The following is a 22,862-nucleotide window of genomic DNA, read 5'->3' as shown; positions in this document are numbered from 1 at the left end:
GCCATTCGATTTTAGTACTCGGTCGAGTGCGAATGTGGAGAGAATGTAACACCAACACAAGTATACCGACTTTCATAACAACTAAAATCCCAATAAATGGCAGCTGCATCTTTCTTCCAAACGATAAAATAGAATTATGTGAACCAATATGTTACTCTCCGATTCTGGGTAAGCGCTTGAGACTTTTTCAATTTAAATAAATGATTTTCAAAAGAAATATTTGAATGAATGATTGAAAAAATGAGTGCTTTGAACGAGCAAAATGTTTGTATTCATAACAAAAATGTTGCTTGGGTCGACAATAACCAGCAGTAACCATGCCAATAATGAAGGCGCGTCTCTACCAAATACATGTGTCAGTCAACTGAAAACTCTCCACGAATTTAATCACTTTTTTCACGATTTGGAAACAAAATTCAATCAATGTTTCAAAGACTATTTTGTGAATGAATCTGAGATGGAAAGTATTTCATTCGATTTGTTGTGCTTATTTTCACATAAAGTATACAGAATATAACAAAGACAAGATGAATTTATGTCTAAATCCGCAAAAGTCCAAACTCATTTTAGCACCGTAACCGACCAACAGATGGTGTTGTGCCATCATAACATAAGACACACACACAATCGCATCGCATCACAATCGAGATAGGAAAGAGCGAGCGAGAAGGTAAGAGAAACAATAGTGCAACCCAACAGCCATCCATTGCGCATGAGATCTTCATTGACAAAAATCTTTCAGTCGAGCAGAACAGCAGTGAGAGCTCTGGTAAAATATTCTATCGATTGTTGTTACCAACATGTCCGTCGTGTTGTGTTGAGTTGTTCTGCGGCGGTTCAGCGATTGAGCGAGAAAAAAGTTAATTTAAAGAGCAAAAGAAGGGAAGAAAAAAATTCAGAAAAATTCCAAATAAATTGGTAGTGAATGAAAAATTGAGTAAAAAAGTTTTATCGAATTGGTTGCAATACAAAATTATTGTATTTTCTGTTTTTATTTTTGTGTTTTTGTCCTCCACAATACCAGAGTATATTGGCCAAAGTGATTTTTGTGTTGTTTTTTCCGAATCGATTGTTGAATGACAAACGATTTGGCTGAATGAAATAATAAAAAAAAAACAGTTGAATATGATATAATTATCATTGCGGTTTAACGGTATCGCTCAGATGGTTTACGTCTGATATGATTGAAGTGTTGTGATTTTCATTCATTCCACGGTGATTCACTGAAAACGGCGCAATTGAATGAATTGCTACAAATAAACAGATACACACATACAGTCCGAATAAACAATAAACAAAACCCGCCCGAAACGGGGGAAAAACTCTCAAAAACGGAAAACCATTAAAGCTTCGTGCGAGTAAAGTTCAAGTTCGCCGCAACTAAATAAAACGAAAATCAACGATTGCGATTAATCTATGTCGAGATACAGAAGAAACTGTGCACCAACAAAAAAAGTGTAAATTATATCGACGAGACGATGTATGAAATGATACAAATCTTCATGAAACAATTCGATTATTATTAAATGTGAATACTGAGAAAATAACAAAAACAGTTTTGAAAGTATCGTTTTTATTTCGCATTGATTTCTCCATTCGAGTGGTTGTTTTTTTACCATTCTTGACGCAAAACAAAACAAAGAACTTTCTAATACCGAGAAGAAGAAATTGAAACAGAAGAATAAATAATAAACATTGAAACTGATCATCATTGTTCACCAGTCGCTGAACGTGTCGAAATAATAAAAAAAAAAGAATCGAATCTAAAAAACTACATTGTCGTGTCTTGTGTCTTAAACTGTCATTCCATTTCGGTGTGTGTACCAATTTTTTCGCTTGTTTGTTTTTTTCATCTCTTCATAGTTGTTCTTACATTTGAATCGATTTTAGTTACAAGATATAGTTTTTTGTGTTATGTTTTTTGTGTTTGCCTATTAAGTGAGTTTTTTTTGTGTGCTGAGGCTGTATTGTGCCAGACATCGTAGATTTGCTGGTGTTTCAATTCTCACAGCTTCCAAAGCCATTTTTTTGAATAAAGTTTTTCTTCGTCATCGTATTGTTCAGCCAAAATGCATTTTCGGCAATGTTCCAATTTTTTTTTTCTTCGTTTGACATGTATTAGTTCGATGGATTTTTCGCGTGCGTATTGTGTTCCACAAGGGGATTGTCGAAATTGTCGCATAAAATTCACATAAATTCGATCAAATTAGTTTTTTTTTTTCGTTCGGTTGTTGATGTGCGACAAAATTCGAATAAAATTCGCGCCTTCTTCGTGTTTTATCTACACTCTTCAATGCCATCCGAACACCGAAATAGAGGTAGAGAAAGTCATTGACATATATGACATAAGGGTGGCCAATACTCCCAATGGCAATGATTCCATTCAGTGCACGTTTCCAATCTGAAAATCGATAATTCCATAAAGTAAATTGAGTTTGTTTGAAAACATACGTAAAACATCGTTCATTTGTTTTTTTGGATGCGAATCCAACAGCAGCCACAGCAACAGCAGCAATAGTAGCATCATGTGCTTCACGCACACGGTTAAATAAATAATATTTCGTTTGTTGGTTTGTCTGTCTGCCGCAAAACATGTTTTTTTTTCAAACACAACAATTTCATAAACCGATTCGATCAACAACAAAAAAATCCGGTCGAAAGGTTAATTTTGGCTGTTTGATTGGAATTCCAATACGATTATCATACGAGAAGTACGAGAACATCGAACAGTTAATTGATTGAAACCCGATTTCGTGCTTCGGGCAAAACAGCATTAAATCGACGAACATAACGAAATAATATATACATACAGAGCATACCTGAATATGGTCTGTCATTGTGTTAATTAATCAAACGACCATTCGCGACACACAAATATAAAGAAGCAAAAAAATGCAAGTAAATAAAAAAGAAAACAAAAAATAAGGTCGAAAAGTCAACTCGAGTGAATTGGTGGAAATTTGTGCGTATTCATTTTTGGTTTCGAAAGAGAAAAAAAAAGTTGTTCGTGATCCACGTCGGTTGGAGGTGAATTCAGTTCATTTTTGTTTTTTTTTTGTGTGCAACGTACATCACATCATCAAGCAATACATTTTCTTGCGTGGGCTTCACTTCACGTCTCTTTTGTCGCCGTTGGATAAACAATACCGGTTATGTAAGTAAAAAAAACTGCATTAAATACTTGAAACATCATCATTTCTGACTCGAAACGTTACCAAAAATTTAAGAACAAAAAAAGAGACTAAATTTCTTATCGAATGTGACACACAAATATACGAACTGAATGACTGTTTTTGAATGCTACGAAGAAAAATGTGTTATCAGCAACAGTCGTCGAATTTTTGACGGTGCATAAATTTATTTAAAGAATATGATGTTAATTTGACAAACGCAAAAAAACGAATTCAAATCAACAAATGAGATCAGCAATAAACGTGTGAGTAAATGTTCTGCAAAGACATTCTACGATGAGTGTTGATACGATGTCAGCGCAATTATAGCAACAAATTCGTTTTATAAGCAATAATAACGAGCGAGTGTTTGGTGAATACGAGACGATACGCAGCCCCCGACATGCGTGAAAAAATAATAATGTTTTTTTTCTCTGTAAATTTCATTTCATTCAATTGGTTCTTTTTGCTCCTTTTTTTTCCTTGTTTTCATAACCGAGCATGTGCCCTGTTTGCTAGCACTGTGTCTCGGCAGCACCAATTTTTAATGTGTGTTGTTGGCCGCCTTGCCTCGCATCGCCTGATTATATTTATAAAATAATTTAAATATAAATTCGGTTTAAACCCTCCAATTTATGCCTCCGGGAAGATAACACGCTCGAACACACGCACCATATACACATTGGCTTCGATACGGCGTCTGTTATGCATCGACTGAAAACCGAATCCAAAGCCAAAGTCAAGTCCTAAGTGTCGTTGTGCCCGCAATGAATATACATGGGTTTCGGTTTTGTTGTGTGCCGTATGTGTACATTGCATACATTATTATCAGCTCTGTCGCTCTCTTTCTCTGTGCCAGCGAGACACAAATGCGCTAACAAATGGCATTCATCTATACCACAAGCGCGACACTGACATCGAAAACTTTATCTGCTTTTATTTGTGCTGCTGTTGCCGCTCATCATCATCAGCATCATCCGTTTAGTCAAGTCGGTTATTTTTTTTTTTTTTTCTATTCTGTTCGGTTGGTTGTGTGTGCATTTCAAATTGCCGTTCATACGTTGCATGTACGAGTGCGAGAGTTGCATCAGAGAGTGAGAGAAGAAAGTAAATTGTTATAAATACATCATCGACAGTGCGTGTCGCTGCGAGGGCAATGTGATTTACACAACCACACACACACACATCCCAATTGACATTCAAACGCATATTTGGCAGATTGTGTGCCGTTATGGGTTGATGGGTTTTGTTCCGCGTCAATTGTGAAGCAGAATAGAACAAATGAAACTGCATTCTCAATTGACGAATGAAATGAAGAAGACGGAAAAGACCACACTCGATCGATGTGAACAAATGCGTTGTATCTAACGAGAGTGATAGAACATTGTGTGTGCTTAGTATTTTACACATGATAAATAAATCCGCTTCAAAATACTCACATCTCGTGCATCATGGTTTTTAGCGGGTTTCAAGGAAATGTCGGAATTCGTATTAATTTCTGTTTCTTACACCTCTCCGTTCATATCGCTATCTCGCATTTCCGTCGTTTGTTTTTCTTCCACGTTTGTGCTGCATCCTAAGCGGTTTTTATCGTCTGGCTGCGGATTTTGTTTTTGAAACAGAGCCATTCAGACGATTAATCATTTTTCAAGTAGATGAAAAGTTGAAAATGTGTTACACACTTTGGAGACCACTTCATAGTCTCCAGTGCTTGCATGAAATGCGGCTTAAAAAGTGACTTAGCAAATGCATTTTGATTTATTATTACGTCGCAACCACTTGACATGTTTGCTAAAAATGATACGAGCCTTCGTTCTCTATCTTTCGATCGGAAAGTTGAGCAACAAAGTCTTAAGAGCATTTCGACATGTTTCGAAAGACTTTTCTAACAGCATAGCAGCACCCAGAGGCAACGCAACAGTATAAATTAAAAGTGTCGCCAAAAGAGAATGAATTAAGTCCAATGGCATTGTTTATGACCACGACATGAGCACACAATAATAATGGAAGTCGAACAAACGAGGACAAGAGCAAAAGTTAATGAGAAATTATTGCGCGCCTAATCAGCGCGAACTACGTAATCCGGGGAGTTATGACCAAGACTGGGTATATGTGTATGTGAATTGAATGGGCTCAATGATGGCTATGGAAATAAATTGAATCGATGGAAATGCTGCCAAAAACTCGAGCATTGTTTTGTACTTGTTTTTCTGCCAAACGAACGAACGAACGACCGACCGACCGGCCAATCTCTATAGTATACATTGTTTACAATTGAAATGGTAAACGAACCATAAAATAAGCATCACAAAAATGAGAGCCGAGATGCAGCTACAGCAGCAACCGCATTGCTTTTGAGATTAGGCTATTCTCTTTCTTTACGCCTCTCCTCTCATTCTATCTCTCTTTCCGTCTCTCACTCCCTCTTTCTTTCTGCATGTTGTCAAAAGTGTGTGTGTGTGTGTGCATGTATGCTCGACTGGCAACAGTGCCAGTGAGTACTTTATTAGGACTGGCAATCGTTTCAAACAAGTTTGTTTTTACTCTCTCAGACAGAGAACAGTGTATTGCGGCAGAGGCGAACCTACAAATCTCTTTCGTTTATCTTTATCTGTCTTTCCATTCAGCTCACAAAACAAAGCATACTGTGTATTCACAATGGGCCCAATACACCAAACAACAACATACGCACAGAGAGCGAGCATATGAATGCATGCGGTTTGTTGTTCGTGACGATGAGGCCCATTCCCATTTTCTATTGATAATTCTTGTACGCATATTTAATGCTCATTGCGCTCAGATTTTATGTTTTGTTTACACAAAATAAAATAAAGAACAGAAACAACAAGAGGCCTACCCAAACAGGAACACGTTTTTTTTCGCCTCGCTGTTTTCACATCTCGTTCTTTTTATGATGTGGTGTTTGTGTCAATTTTCTAATCGAATTCGTTTTCAATGTCTCGCTTCAATGATGATAATTTTGTGTCAAAGTCAAGGCAATGTTTACTCAATGCATACATGCACACACAGAGACATTAAAATGCAAACAAATCCGAAACCGTCTCGAAAGTTTGTGACACACCAATAAAGGAAGAAAAAATATGGTAAATTCGTTTGACGATACAAAGGGCATACAACACACAGACATCACTGGCGCAGACACTTTTCTATCATTTGCATTGCTGTGGCTTGATATTTGAATGCAGTCGATTTTTTACCTGGCAAAAAACGAATATCTTACAGGGAAAAATGAAACAAGAACTTTCTTTTGCACCAGAAAAAAAAGTTCCCCGTGTCTTTTATGATTCGGTCTCTTCACAAACTATCTCTCATTGCTGGAAGGGAAAAACTATTCGCAAAGAGTTTTTGCCGCAGTGGGCAAATCCCATACTGAAATAATAACTTTTATTATTCATGCAAACGAGAGAGGACGAGTGCTGCTTGTCAGTGCAAAACTTTTTTTTGGTTGATACAGATTCATAAAATTATGGACCCGGTTGGTTATCTGTTCACCTTTATCTGTTCGATTCTGCATAATAGAAAATAATTTCGCTACCTGCGATCGCCTGCTTCGTCTTCTGTTCTATTTGGCATTCCGTTCTGACAGCTCTCACCAGAATGAAACTGGAAACTAGAACGAGATGCTCAAGATGCACAAGTACACGATAGCAAATGAGTGAAGGCACAACGGAAAAAAAAACGCAACGAAGAACGGAGAACAAACTCCATTGTTTGAAAGTCCATTAATGCGATATTTCCAGGTAGATCATCCAGTCAAAGCAAGTTAATATGGATCGAATTACATCGGGTTCTATTTGCAAAGGAAGAGCACACGCGATAGAGAGAGAGAGAGAGAGCGAGAGAAGTCGAGCAACGGCATTGAACATCGTTTCTCTTGTCTGCATACGTAGTAATTCCGCGCATAGTTTCTTCGTTCAATTAAACTGATTCATGGCAATTTATTCTGAGTCTTAGTTTAATATACATTTATTCGGGCATACCGTTGAATAAACTCTGGCAAGAAACAAAAAATGTTCACATTTTTCGAAACATTCCCATCCCGGTTGGAAACCCTACTACTTTTAAATGCATCGACTGACAGCTCAAAGAATCGCTCACGTCGACAACAAGAAGAAAAAAACTGAACCGGAATCAACGCATTTTTTTCGTTTTCTTCACCGAAAGCACTGAAAAAGACGAAGTGTACGAGGAGGGAGTGGTAAACAGCTGCTTACGAATATTTTACAGGGGGTAAAAATTAAATGAAAGCAAACAATATTGCCATCGTCATCATCATCAGTAGCAGCAGCAGTAGCAGTAACACACCACAATGCCATGTGATTCTAAAGTTCATCGTACGAGCAGAAATAACCAACCACCACGACGTCTACGACGACGATGATGTGATGGAAAAGTGAATGCATTCACTAAGTAGACGAGCAATCATGACAACAAAGTGATATAACTTTGACTGATGACCGAAAAAAAAGATGAATTTCCGACATTAATTAATATCATTTACAATTTTGGTGTTTGTGTGTATGTGTATGCGGCGCACTCTGTGTACGCTTCGGTTAATTTTTTGCTGGTGTTTTCGAAATCATTACGCTTTTCACCATTGACGTCAGTTCGTTTAGCGTTCGTTGTTCTTATTAATAAAAACATTTTGTCTTGGTAATTGAATGCGCTCTGCATTTTACATACAGCATCTTGATATATCAGCACAGTGTGCATTATGGCATCGCGCTTTTCTTTCCCTTTTTGCAGTATAACGGCGAGAAGGGTTTTCAATGTATGGCTACTGCTGCTCTTGCTGCGCAAAGGCCGGCAATTAACAGGAGAACGATGAAAACGAAGCGCACACACACCAACAAAAAAATTCACTTTATTAAAATTCGAAAATTGTTGGAAATGAATTGCACACAGGATGCGCCCCTACGAAAAATGTGCGACCAAAAGATAGATATTTATAAAGAGAGCGCGCGCAACTGAGCAAATAAAATAAAACGGACATCGAATGGCTGGTGTGTGTACTTAAAATGACCCGACAATTAATTTTATTTGACAGCAACTCAGCAGAATACGCGAATTGCGATGCAATCCTGTCCGCATTAATAACACAACAGTGGCAGCGCCAGCATCATCGACCAGATCGGCATGAATTCAGTTTGGTGAAAGAAAAAAACACACCGTACAAAAGTACACAAACATACACATACCGCTACAATGCTGCAAACAAGAAAACATTTTGTAAAACAACTTGAAAACGCGGATAGGAAAAAAACTCTTTTTTTTCGTTCGGTGCTAAATTTTGAGAATTGTTGAAAAGTTGTAATTAAAAGTGAACTCCAACATTGTACACGCAAGCCAAATGCTTGTTTAAATTCCCCATATCTTTTTTTCTGTTTTGGTTTTTTTCCTTCGTTTTTGGTAGCGCGCCGCTAAATAATGTGCGTCCAAATATACAAATTTAATATTCCCTAAATTGTTTTTGAACGAAAATTTCTGGCTGGGAGAATCGGGCGAGTAAAACAAAAAAAACGCATAAAAATAAAGCGATCCCAAAACAAACAGGCGACATCGTCGCACATTGCGTTGAACCCAACAACCAGAGAGAGAAAGAGAGAAAGAGAGAGAGAGAGAGAGAGAGAGAGAAAAGGAGAGAGACAGCGACTGAAAGACAACAGCAACAGGAAAAAAATTGGTTCGTGTCATCAGCAGCGACTGTTGCCCGCATAAATACTAGACTGCGTTTTTACGGATGCATTCGAGCGGATTGCATTTGTGTGCTGCTGTTGTTGTTCGCGGCATTGGGCAATTGTAAAAAGCAATAAATTCCAAACGAACGCAACAAAACAATTTTCAAACAACACACACACACACAACATCAAAATTCCATTTTTTTTCTTCTCCCGCCTCTGTCTCTCGCGCGCTCACAATTCTCGGGAGCATGAAAATGCAATTTCATTTTTCAAATGACGGTATTTACTGTCTGCTCTTAACTAGCAAGCATCAGTTAGACGATATTTCAAAATAACCCAATCGAATTTGTGATTCGTAATCTCTTCAGCGTATTTTTAGAATGCGAAATTTTATTTCATCGAAAACAACGAAGTGAAGAAAAAAAAGAATGAAAAAACCCTGACTATGCATATGAAGCTATTGAGAAAAATCTGGCACGCCAATGACATTCCATTCGTATGAAAACAGAAAAATAACACGCTAATACGCATTCTTATTTAAATTTGGTGGTATAAATCTCACTTGAACGAATCTATAAACAAATTCCTCCTGCGTTAATGCTTTTTTTTCTTTTCGTTTACAATAGAATTGAATTAACATGAAAAACACGTATTGAGTTAACATAAAAACAAACTTAAAAGGCAATACACACAGCCCAAGCAAGCACTTTCAAGTGTAAATGATATTGAATATATTGATTGTATTACAGTCGAAATCAAACGCCCAAACACTGACACCGACACAGAAAGACTAGAATTTTAATAATCATCATCACCGAAAACTGAACGTGTGTGAGAGTCATTTTATGATTATTCGGGAAAGGGAAATGGTGTGCGGTTCTGCAAATATGGATTTTTCAAATTATAATTACATGTTTCGAAAGTGCCGCATATGGTGTACTGCCGTCTTTTTATCGCGTCTCGGCAAATTGTATATGGATGTCAGCCAAAAATTGTCGACTTTTCAAAAGAAAAATCGTCTCTCTCTCTCTCGCTCTCGCTCTAGACTTGCCGTGCCTCTTGTTTGTTCGCCAATAAATTTCGGCGTCGTTGGAACCGAGTGCATTTTTATTGCATGCAGCCTTATTTCATTACGAATGCATCATTAAAAGGGAAAACAAAGGATGCGCTCGGCGGGCTCGTTTCATAAATCATTGAAACAACCGGGTTTTACGTATGCATTCGCTTTAATTTGATTGTTGATTTGCACTTTTTGCACCACACCGGCAAACGTCGTTTTGCCATTGTCGCCGTGTGCCGTTCATTACTCCATTCTCTTTGCTCGGGCCATCGATTTATGCTAGCGCATACACTTTGTCACCGAAGGGGAACCATGCAACACTAATAATAGGAAACGAGCAAAAGGAATAAGTTATAAGTTATTTCGAACATAACACGAACGGAAAAAAAACAACCTACCTAACGAACAAGACAGAGAGAATATGAAGTGAATTTCCTTTCGATCGTTTTCATCCTCGTCGCCATCGTCGTTGTCATCGTCTGACTGATGTGTGGCATATAATTTTATGCGAATCGACTGTGTGCGTATGGCAATTGGTGAACTTGATTCATGCCATTAATTATGTTGTGTCTTTGACAGATGGTACCCGAGTATATCTCGGGACCAAGATCAAAACCGACAACACACACATATATTTGCCCCTTGTCAATATGATTTTTTCTAATATCATGTGCGAATTTTCTCATTTTTTTCGCCCTCTCTCGCTCTATCATCCGTAAACCTCCACTTTTTTCCACATATTATGCATGTCGCCCGTTTGCTGAATGTCACTTCTGACGACGGAGTTTTTGCTCATGGTGGTATACTCGCTATTCACGTCAACATCATTATCGCAACACATGCGTGCGAGTCTGGTGCAAATAATCATACCGCATCGTGCACATGCTCTTTGTATACCCATCACTCTGGAGCTGTCGTTCAATTCAATGAGAATTTCAATATTTGCACTGACAACGTAGCTTCTTAAGGTCTCGGCTGTTCTGACTCATATCATCATTACCACAGGCGTGAACACAGAAGAAATGAGCCTCGAGAAATGATAATAATAAAAATGAGAATCCCTAACAAGAGGCTGATACGACGGTGATGGGATCGATCCTTTTTTTCTCCATTTTTTCGCTAGTGCCACAGCTTTCTTGAAAATGTGATATCGAGTCTGTTCTACATGTGATTTCTTCAAGAAATATTTCTACGCCTAAATTCTATGCATTGGAAACCGTTTTATCCATTTATTACTGTTCAATACTGAAAACAGCTCAGTCACATGCTCAGAATAGTAAGAAAAAACCGTACATTCAATTTAAATAAAAAAAAGGCAAAGTAAAATAGTTGACACAGCACATTTTTTCTCGGTATGGAAAGGAGGGATAGAGTCGACTTTTCGGAAATGTTATATCGTCATTCAATGCACTTGAATGCTTTGAGGCGTTTGTCTGTCAGAAGCGTTTCTATCGCATCACAAAAGTTTTTGCTCTTCACTCAACTCTTTGACTTGTCTCGCCACTTGTGTCCGTGTTCTCCATCGGCTCTCTCTCCATCTTTCTCTCTTACCGATATTGAATATCACATAACAATCTAAAGAGCCGCTGCTTTTCTTTCTCTTCCCGCTTTTCTTGCTTCGGCACCGTCCAGAGCGCAATGTTTGCGCGCTTCCGAAAAATAAAGCAAAATTGATATAAAATATAATTTGAATGACAGTTCAATCAATGTTCAGCCAATCGATTAAATGAATGGAAAGAAAAGCGGCACTGAAAGAGAATGATAAAGAAGTAACGGGTGGAGAGCATAACATGCAATGGTTTCAACCAAATGCGTTATGAGAGCCGTATTGAATCGTTTTCGCTTTGACTACAATCGATTCTCTTCATTTACTTTTGTTGGGCGTGCATCCGGCATCCACAAACACATCAGCAATCATCACATTCATTCCGTTCCATGCATTTTCCATGTTCGATTTTTTTCTTCTTCTGTCTTCGATGTAGATAATAGACCCTTTTTCCGTTTTCGCCATCGAAGACGACTTTTTTTTCCTCTCTGCCAAGCAAGGAGCAAGCCGAGAGGAGAGAGAGAAAGCAAAAGAGAAAGAATTTATTTTTAAACAAATATATAAATAGTATCAGTATTCAGTGCACGTCGTCAACGGTCATACAGAGATATTGCGCACTGGCTGCCGTTGTGTATGTTTGCCGTTGCTCATAATAATAATCAAAAAGACGTGATATCCACAATGTGTATATTTGTAAGAGGTGCACACTGTGTGTGTGTGTATCAGTGTCTGGGTGCTGGAGAAAAAAAAACATTTCAGGCAATCTTATTTCTTTCATAGAACGTTTACGGTGATATGAGCACGCGAATATCGCCTTTTTTCGTCTCTCGTTCATTTTTTTTCTTCGCTCTCTCCGTTCTTGTTCCAGCATTCAATCACTTTTGTGATAAGTTTATACCGTCTGATGAATACGGCAGGGTGTCTTAAGTTGTTAAACGCGTAACGATGTGGTACGACGGGCCATAGAATTTTTTTCTACACACACAATCGCTCTCCTCTTCTCATTCACATTCAAACCGGAGAGAGCCGTTACACCGTCATCGTTGTCAATGGATGATATGATTTTTTCTTCGTTCCATTTTATTGAACGGTTCGCCTTTCGTTCGCCACTTTACCGCGATAAAATATTGATTTTTGATATTCCATCATTTATCACATGCAAAGTTGGACACATTCAGCAGATATTTACGGAATGGTTTCGGTATCACTTGCTCACTGCTCGCTAACGAGTCGTCGTCGTTTGATGTCGGTAGCGACGAAAGTGTTGAATTTGTGTTATTGATTTAAATTTCGAAAAGATCTTAAGATAAAATGACAAAATAAGCTTATCAAATTATCGACTAGATCGGCCGCATTTGTCTTGTGCTTTGCATACGATTTTCATACTCCGGGTGCTCGAAATCGAATTCTCATGGGGCAAATAATTTTCAAAGACACTTAGTGAAATGGATTACGACTTTGGGAACGTGTACGGAAACTTTTTCCCTTGCTCTCTATCACCCTGTTTTACTTGCACTCTCTCTCTCTCTCTCTCTCTCGCTGACTCTCACTCTATCTTCTTGATTCCCTTGGAAAAATGATTCCAATGAAGAGAATATGCTCATAGTTTAAATGTAGTCAAACTCGAATTTGGAAAAGTTTTCCATTGAATTAGTTTGTGCTGTGTATTTGGGTGGGTGGAAATGTACTCAATGCGCTTGTGCTTTGTGCATCATTTATGAAACAAGGTGAAAATTATTACGCAATTCAATTACTCTTAAACAACATACAACACTTCGATAGTTGCTATCCACTCAAGGTAGCAAAGTAACGAGTCGAACGCCGATACAATGTTCGAAGGTGGGATCATTGTTTCAAATTCCGAATGAACGCTTGTTCGTTTATTATTATTCCATGTAACGTTGTGGCTCTATGCATGCTAGTCAATCCTCTTGGCAATGTACAATGTCACATAGCACAGCTAGAGACGATTGAAATTCTTTTGTCTTGTTGTATATTTTATGCTCGTGCACAAGTTTGAACATTGGCAATGCAAACCGATTACGTTGCAACGTTTACATTGTTCCTTTGTCCCACTGTCGACAGTTTGGTTGCAAAATGATGCAGTGACGAATTACATTGTGCTGAGAGCAGAGGAGAGAAAAAAAAAGGATTGCCACAAACGATGTAATAAACACTGATGCATTAGACTGTCACGATGCGGTTGCATGTCAGCATCAAAATCAAATGCACTAACAACGAACAAATATATCGAACGACATTTTTCTTTCTTTGACTTTATAGCGGTGTTCAATCATTTATACCTCACTGCAGCCACCTTCACATAGACACACACTTTTGCGTGGCAAACGATGAAACACGAATTTCCAGTAACAAAACTCAACACTCTTCAGTGTGATAGTTTCGCTGTGGACGCTTATAACACAAACCTGTGTATGCAAATGTACCCAGAGCCATGAAACCGAACTGTCAAACTACAACGGGGACCGCGTAGTCGGTTGTCATTCGTTACGGAACGCGCTAAAAGTATGCATAAGTTCATGAGTACATATTTCAAGCATTCTGGTTAAAATATATTTCAATTATTTATAAAAATATACCTAGTGTATTAATATGAAAACCCATTTTTAATAACATTTTAGAAACGTTTGAAAAAATACCGAAAAAGAATATGAACTTTCTTTTTTTTGCTCAGAAATTCTTTGCTAACATTTTTCTTGTTTTTGATTGACAAAGTGAGGTTAAGTATCTACTGACATGTTCAATGTGTAGAACAAATTTGTGCACTCGGTGGAACAAAGCCATTGTGTGTTTAAGGAGCCACTTTATTCCCATGGCTCCTGAAACACATTTTCAAGCTCACTTTGTAGGAAGCGAACGTAAAAAATGAGAAAATTGAATTAATTGATTTCAAAATTCATTTGAACATCAGCAAATCTAAAGAAAACTTAGATAAATTTGTCCATGTTGGAAATATTTTTCTAAATTTGATAATGTGGATGTGTCATCCAAATCATTCATTGCATTTAAATAGGGAATAAAGAAACAACATAATTTTACACAAATATTCATTTTCCACTTGATTTTATCATTTTTATTCACTCCATGAATAATATACGTTCACGAAAATACGTTGTCTTTTCAAACATAGTAGTTCAAATTCAACGAGTCGTTCTACGAAGGTGCACTTAAGACTGTCTGGCGTGTATTTAATTTGTACTTTATTCTGACAGCCGCGTTGTAATTGATGATGACAGTTCGGTTTCGCCCCTCTAAATGTACCAGGGGTGGAATTCTAAGTCATTCCACCAAAATCGTTCGAAATTATTTTTTTCGTACATAAGCCATATTGGAGTGAAAGAGAGAGATTCCACTATTTTTCAGCATTCCACCGGAATTATTCCGATAACTCAAGGAAGAGTGGAATGTGTGAGAAATAATTCCGGTGGAACGCTGAAAAATAGTGGAATCTCTCTCTTTCACTCCAATATGGTCTTATGTACGAAAAAAATAATTCCGAATGATTTTGGTGGAATGACTTAGAATTCCAGCCCAGGATGAAAACAGATGAAATTCATCATGAGAATTATCCAGCGTAATCCATTAATTGGTGCAATATTGCAAGTAATAATAATACGAAAAATTAATGTTTGAAACTATATATGCAAGTAAAATGAGACCCTTTTTTACTCACTCCACTTGTAATTTGAATACAAAAATATGTTTTCACCATTTATTCGGTGTATACATAATGCAAAAGGGTTTTTGCGCAATGCGAAATTTTTTTTTTTTTTTGATCGGCCCGTGAAAAAAGGTGAAGAATGGAGCTCATTTTGCCATTGGTTTGCATTTCAAATTACATGCAATCCAAACATTTGTTGTTTTTTTTGGTGCTAATCGACAAAAGGCGAACAGGCGTCAAATGGTACTTTTCACCGGAGGCGTTACAAAGCCCAGTTGTCCCTGCATCATGCACGGGTTCACTTCACTTAATCCTTAATAAATAGTATACTATTCCATATGACTTTAAAGTGCAAAGACCGATTGTTACTATTTCTTGGATATGTATATCGATATCAATGACAAAACTGTGTATTACCTTACATATTTGACATGTTGCGATCGATTTTTTTCCCCTTTTAAGTGCGATGTCATAACAAACAGCTACAAAATGAATTAACATCGCATTTCACACGCTCTAAAGCCATGTATTTAACAACATGGAAAATATGGCCCAGCACTGGATTTATGTATACACATAAAGAATATACATATTCTTTTGAGGTATTTGTACCTCTATCCGCAATCAAAGCATTTTGCATGCATTAATAACCAAAACGCGAAACTATGCGAATCAATAAAAAATGGAAATGAAAATTTAATGCGATGTATCGAGCCAATGTTGTATTTTATCGCTCCTTAATACGAGGAGAAGCAAACCGCAGAGAATGTGTGGTTAATGATTGACATGGTGTCAGAGTTGGAATGGAATATTGAACGATAGTTAAAATTTCATAATGGCAAAGTAGTGTGGCGGCAATGTGCCCGATTCTGTGTGTGAATGAATGTGCATTGTGATAACATCAACAGGAGAAAGTGTGAGAGCAAGAGAATGACAGAGCGAAAACGACAACGACAGAGAAATCAATAGAATCATCGCGTACATATAGCCGAATCGAGAGCATAATATGAACATTTTGTATGGTGTATGAAAAGCAATATAGTTTATTAATTGCGAAACGGTGGAAATATGGCTCGCGGACAAAATTGGAGCGCAAACAAAGAGCGGTGGCCTACACTTCCTTATTCAATCGAAAACCATTTAATGTGTTTGGTGTAATTATTTTATACACGTTGAACGATCATAAAACTCAACAAGCCGAGATTCCTTTTGGCATTTGCACGAGGTAACGGTGTCAGAAAATCTCTAACGCATACATTTTTCGCGGCTTGGGATCACAGTCCGTAGCATCCGTGCGCGTCGACTATTAATAAGAACATGGAAATGAATTTGCACCCATTTGTATCGGTAAACACAAACAATCTCAAGCTAAAAGCAGCAATAACAACGGAGAAAACAACAACAATAATTCGCATAATGTGTTTTCTGTCATTTCAACAGCTTATTGGTAATTGATGACGGTAGCAAAATGAATGAACCAGTCGATGGTGTTTGTGGTGTGTGTGTGTGTGTGTGTGTGTGTGCTTGCGCGGGCGGTGTTCCTGTTCATTTTCTATTGATTAAACTGCATTTGGGTAATTCCACAATCGAAACATGAAAATCGAATTTTTGCCATGAATTGGTTCGTGCTCGTTATTGGCATCCCATTTCAATGTGTGCCCGATATCACCTCATTTCTCAGAAAAACCGAAATTTATTATGTATTTCCAGTAAATCGGTGGAGCCGTTTTTCTCTTTTCGGTGTGTTTCTCTCTCCCTCTCTCTTTCACTCAACATGAAAACTATTTATCGATTATAATGTACCAGGGTATTTCGTTCATTCGGAACTCGACTATGTTTGTAACTTACAGACTGTAATAACATCTAATGCAATAAATATCTCTTTCCTCTCTCGGCTTTCGGGTACCGAAAACTTCTCTTCGCACACACAAATAAATTTGTGGGTGAGCATACAATGAACAATACCCAAAACAAAATGTTGTATCGTTAGCCAAATGCTTGGGTTTTTGCAATGAAAGCGAAAGAAGACTCTGTGCTGCAAACACTTTGCAACCGAAACTTTGAACCGTTTGTGCAAAAGGTGAAAAAGATTTGAACCATATTTCAGACGGTGTGCGTGTGTGTATGTGTCTGTGCATGGCAATAATGCGGTTTTTAAATTATACTCAACTGATGAAATTATTTATGTACTTAAATTCATTCCAAATACCATTACATATTAGTGAAATATTCATTTTCGACGGGGGCTGGCAAACGTGCAATATAATCAACGCATTTTGCGTTTTAAAGAGAACTTTTTAACACCGCCGCCGCACACACCAAATTTGTTCAAATTATTATTATTGTTATCACCTAATGGACCTTTTACGTCGACAGCAGGAAGCACCATGTACTGAATACGAAACTAATAATGAATATGCGATGATTGAAATGAGTGTGCTATGCTGTGCGCCGTACATGAATGGATGGAAAAAATATAGACTGTGCTGATCCCGTGAAACATGAGCCTCAGCTTACGGGCTATAATATTTACTGCAATATGAACAAATTCATTCATTTGTTCCTTCATACATGATTTACTTAAGGGTCGGATGTAGTTTCGTGAATTTACTTTGCGGTTACAAAATTGGATTCCGATCGTTCGTACTGTGTTGGACTGCACTGACATCTGCAGCAACGGTAGACGGCACATTCCATTTAAATTGAATAATCATTCAATATTAATTAGATATTTGTAGTGGATGCGTAACATAACAATGGGCTCATGCGAAAACACGAACACACACATACACATATTGTTTAATTAAGTTGAGATTTCAGATTCCAGTCGGTAAATGCCAGCGAATATGAAAAATTTATTACAATCCAACCGCATGAAAAATTCCATTAAACAAACGACTAGCATGATACGATCCAATTTTTGATTCCATTTAAAAATTACTCTACTGAATATTTACATATATCTATAAATATTTTCCATAAAAAATACGAATGAGAATTCGTTCATTCAAAATTCAAGAGGAAAGAAAACTTTGTCAAAAAATGAGAATCAAGTGATCAAAAAACATCAACAACAATAAACAACTAACATCGACGTAATATTTATCGGTCATTCGATAATTGTGTAATAATAATTATGATCCATTCTTGAATTGGTAAAAAGCACGTTATAATCACACAACAAACTCGATTCCACGTCAATGAAATATTTATTTATAGAAAAAGGTGTCAACATTCGAGCGCATATTTATAGTGTCATTTAAGACAATTATCGTCATGTTACCAAGCTATTTTAAATCAGTTTGGTTAATGGGCATTACTGTCTGCGGCCAAACTATGAATATACATTATGACGATTTCAATGTAATTATAGTTCTATGCGCCATTGATTCTATTTCAGTCTTTGAATTATGGCGTCAACCCGATCAATGAAACCTTCAGTGACATTTGTGATCCATTGAAAAAAATATGAGTCTGGAACTCCATCGATATTTGACCTTTTCATTGAAAAACAAAACATTTCATTCAGATATAACCAACATTTTAGTGTCGATGATTCATATGATTTTCATCGTTGATTAATGCTTTCTGAGCTGAAAAAGCAGAAAATGTAATAAAATGAGAAAAATGGACCGCCATCTCCTTTGCAGGTGTGTATTTCTAAAAAAAAATGTGGTGAAACATTCTTACTTTACTACGAAAATTCTGAAATAAAAAGCGTGCACTTGTTTATCCAGGGGATTTTAGCAGAACACCACAATAAATCACAATTCAAAATGAGCAAGTAGTTGTAAATCTTGAAAACTGGCAATAATTTTCCCGAGTGAAATGGTTCTGGGAATTTTCAGTTTGTGTTCTTTCTCTTTCTTTTTTATCTTCACCACATCTACGTTTTTAATTAAAAGCTCCGCATCAGCTGAGCCAAACAAATCCGCATCGTTTATACTTTAGAACTGAGATGAGAGAGAGAGAGAAAGAGAGAGAGAGAGAAATTGAGATTAATAAAAAGGAAACAACGGTGTGTAAACGCTCTGTACTGTCTCGACTATCTACTCTCTCTCTCTGTGCGTTGTTTGTTCGCTGCTTCCTTGTGACAGTTCAACAAACATGATAAATGGCCTCTCATCAATGTAACACGCTGCTGCCTGGCAACATAATGCAAGAACAGGCCACACAAAACCGCCATTCATTTGCAACAAAGTGAAATGAAATGTAAATGAGAGGGAATCACTCAACGAGAAGAAGCGGTAAACACGCAAAAAGAGCATGGGAACAAACCAGAGGAGATAAAAAAACACACACAAGCAACTGCAACACACTGAGGTTATGTTGAAGTTTCGCCGGAATACAATGTGCTAATTGATGAAGTTGTCGTTTTTTCGGCACGTATGGAATTCCATTTACGACCATACAGTTTTAATGAAGGAAATCTGGACAATATCGTTCATATTTATTAGCATGGCAGCCACTGAATTGAATTTAGTTTAATTGATGTCAACTCGATGAATTGAGAAATGTTTGTTGCAAAAGGCATCATTGAACTGCTTCAGATGCATCCGAAGTAGCGTTCACAACAATCAAATGCCTTCAAAGTGACTGACATTTTGACGGCAATTGTATTTATTTCAACTTGGTACACAGTAAATCATCAAAAAAAAGCGAAACTAAAAATAAACAAAAGGCAAAGACAGTCTTTTTACGACTGCCTCCGAGTGTTTGTACGTTTGAGTTTTAAATTGTCAAAACTGATGAGATAATCTCGTTTCGGGCCAGACACTTAAGCCACTTCGTACCCGTCAAAAGGTGCATGAAACATGTCGTACACACAGACAAAGATTTTTATCGGGCACGAGGCTTAAAAGGACTTTGTTTTTCTTGGTGAAGATTTCCGAAATGCGCCGAGGTCGTCATCCGAATCAGTTGAGCGTGATCATTTATCTAGAAACATTTCGCTAATGGCATCAAGACAGAAAAAAAAGCGGAATGATTCTAAAATCCGGTACAAATACCACCATTTCACAACTTGGTTTGCGCATTGAATGTCGTTATCATCTTAAATGTCGTTGGATTTTTTTGTTGTCGGCTCGAAATGTTTTCTGCATTCGCTTGAATTATTACAATTGTCATGTAATCGGCGCACATCCATCATAATCATAAACCGTCGCTATCTTTAGCAGTTTTTACCATTCGACGCATGTCGCATCACTTTTTGTCCCATCTCAGTTTTTTTTTTTTGAACAACAATCGTCCTAGCTCGCGTTTTGAATTTTCCAATTCATGATGCGTAGCAGTCGTAATAGTGAGCTTCACAGCCGAAATCCTCACTCGAACTAGGGACATCAGGCAGAGTGGGTGTGTAAAGAGAAACTAAACGATGTAACATTACCTCGATGAGTTTACGATGCCTATATAGTCAATGTCGATATGCACGTCGCACTCATTTCCACATCTATCAAAACGCATTTTTGAAACGAAACGAATGAACAATAAATTGTCATTTATTAAGCGGATATTGCTGCTTCGCACAATCACGGCTATAGGTACGACAGATATGCTATTGGATAATGTAATTTTCTCTGAACAGAAAAAAAAGCGGAGTCAACAAGAAATGACATTTGTGTGACGTCGAAACTGACTTTGAGACACATAGAAAAAGAGAGGTAACCGAGAATATCCCAATAAAGAAAGTTAAGATGAATATTTGCGAAACTCACATTGCAGTGCATCAAATAAAATAAATCAAGTACTGTTGCTGCTTCTGCTGCTGCTACTGAATATTTACGACTGCCGCTTGTCTATTTCATATCTCATGATGGCGTTAAATATGACTCAGACGGATTTATTCGTGTAGAACACATTGACATCGTACTTAAGCTAATTTGATTTTTGAAATATTTCTGTTTGCAACAAACGATGCTACTACTGCTGCTGGCATCAACAAATCTCTTTCTCTCTCTCTCTCTTGGCATCCACGGAATCCCCTTCAATCGTCTCGCTCGCTTCTCTCTGCAAACATACAGCATGCTGATATCATTATATATTTCATATCATTTACAATCGCACCCAAAATGAACGTACACATTTGGTTCGAGTTAAGCCACTTTTCGCTTCGTCTCGCCCGTCATTTTAAATAAAACTTTTATGTTTGTGTTTTTTCCCCGTTATTTTTAATATTCATCGCTGTGCCGTAGGAAATGATTGTAAACGCATGGAGCATATGTGCGGAGAACATAAATCGGTTTTCATCATATATGATGCGTTCACGCACTTTGTATTTATGATTTATTTGCTAGTTGACATAATGATATCAATGTTCCCATGATAAGCAAGTTGTCACACAACACCGGAAGACTGCTAACATTCAATTTCAGTTTCACTTTCCGAAATTGGTTGATTGCGTGTTCAGTGTAAATACCATACGACTTTGAGTTTCATGTGCGTTCCGAGAAAATTAAGTGGTTCTTAATTGATTTTCGACGAAGAACCATTTGACTACATATGAGTGTAATCATGAATTCTGGTGAAATGAAATCAATTTCTCTCAATCAAACAGCGAACCATTGACCAAAAGTCGATTTGGTAGCGAAATATTCGTCAATTGTGATCGATCAAACAATTTCGAAGCAGTTGTGCATTGGCCTATTATTTCTGGTTTTCTCTATGATATTTTTGACATTTTTTTCAAAGCCCACAAGCAATTCTCTCAACAATTCGATTTCATGTTCGAATGGCAAAATGTTCCAATTTATATAAACTCAAATTGATTCGAAAAAAAATCCAATTCGATATGACAATTCTGTTTTTTTCCTCTATTTTCGCTTTTTTTCACATTCATTGCATCCATTTTAAAGCTTTTATGATGAGCGCACGTGCGCTGATTGCATAAAAACTCCAATAACATGCATAACAATTCAATTCCATTGCCATTGTAAATCAGCTAATAATAGGAAAACGGAACGTGAAATGCGACGCAAAGAGAGAGTGAAAGAGGGAGAGAGAGAGAGAGAGAGAGAGAGAGAGAGAGAAAGCGAAAAAAATTGCTTTTTAATTTAATCAAAATAAATCCATAGATTTGCCAATTTTTGGATGCACATCGCATCGCATTGAAAGGGACACATTTTCCACGTTTTGAATTTCAATTGATGCAATCATTGTATTTTACTGCATTTTGATGAGGTCGTAAACAAATCCCTATCGAGCGAAACCGAGACACACGACGAAACGAATGAATGAACGACCGAATCGAAATGACAAGCGTTGAACAGAAAAGGAATCTAAATTATCGGGTTGAGTCACCTTGAGAGTGAGAAATGTACGCGCTGTGAATAGTCAAACTCAATAAATTATAGTGCATATTGCATAAAAGTTAGTCACAACACTGAGAGCGTTCGTGTGTTTATCCGTCTTTGTCGTCGCATTCGCTGTAATCGTCGTCGTTGTCACACTCGCTTCACTCACACGCCGGGGCAACAAAACCAGCGAGAGACAAATTGGTCCGCACAAAAAATGTATTATATTTTCCTTTTTTTATGCAGTGTGTCTCACATTTAAAAGTTGCGTTTCGTTGTGCAGGAAATGCGAATCCAACGTCAATTTTCATCATCAAGCAGAAATGTCATTTTATGCGCTTAGCGTGACACTCTCACTCACAATACAACGATGAACGATGCGTAGCAATAACAGAAAACAATGTGCGCAATGT

General features: G+C 37.4%; 1 protein-coding gene across 3 annotated transcripts in view; it reads left to right on the top strand.

Annotated features, from left to right (window-relative positions):
* Positions 1-677: 677 nt before the first annotated feature.
* Positions 678-22,862, top strand: part of LOC129566959 (semaphorin-1A) — a 279,328-nt gene continuing 257,143 nt past the window's right edge. For 2 of the 3 annotated variants that reach the window (XR_008687808.1, XR_008687807.1), the window contains exon 1: positions 679-1,814. The gene's annotated coding sequence lies outside the window, so the exon portion shown is untranslated. Of the gene's footprint in view, positions 1,815-22,862 lie in introns of all 3 variants that reach the window. The other variant, XM_055443376.1, reaches the window with a different exon arrangement.

The sequence above is a fragment of the Sitodiplosis mosellana genome, unplaced genomic scaffold (genome assembly GCF_009176505.1).
Source record: "Sitodiplosis mosellana isolate CC-2019 unplaced genomic scaffold, AAFC_SMos_1.0 Smas_scaffold_5, whole genome shotgun sequence".
Lineage (NCBI taxonomy): Eukaryota > Metazoa > Arthropoda > Insecta > Diptera > Cecidomyiidae > Sitodiplosis > Sitodiplosis mosellana.
This window is presented reverse-complemented; position numbering and strand designations above follow the sequence as displayed.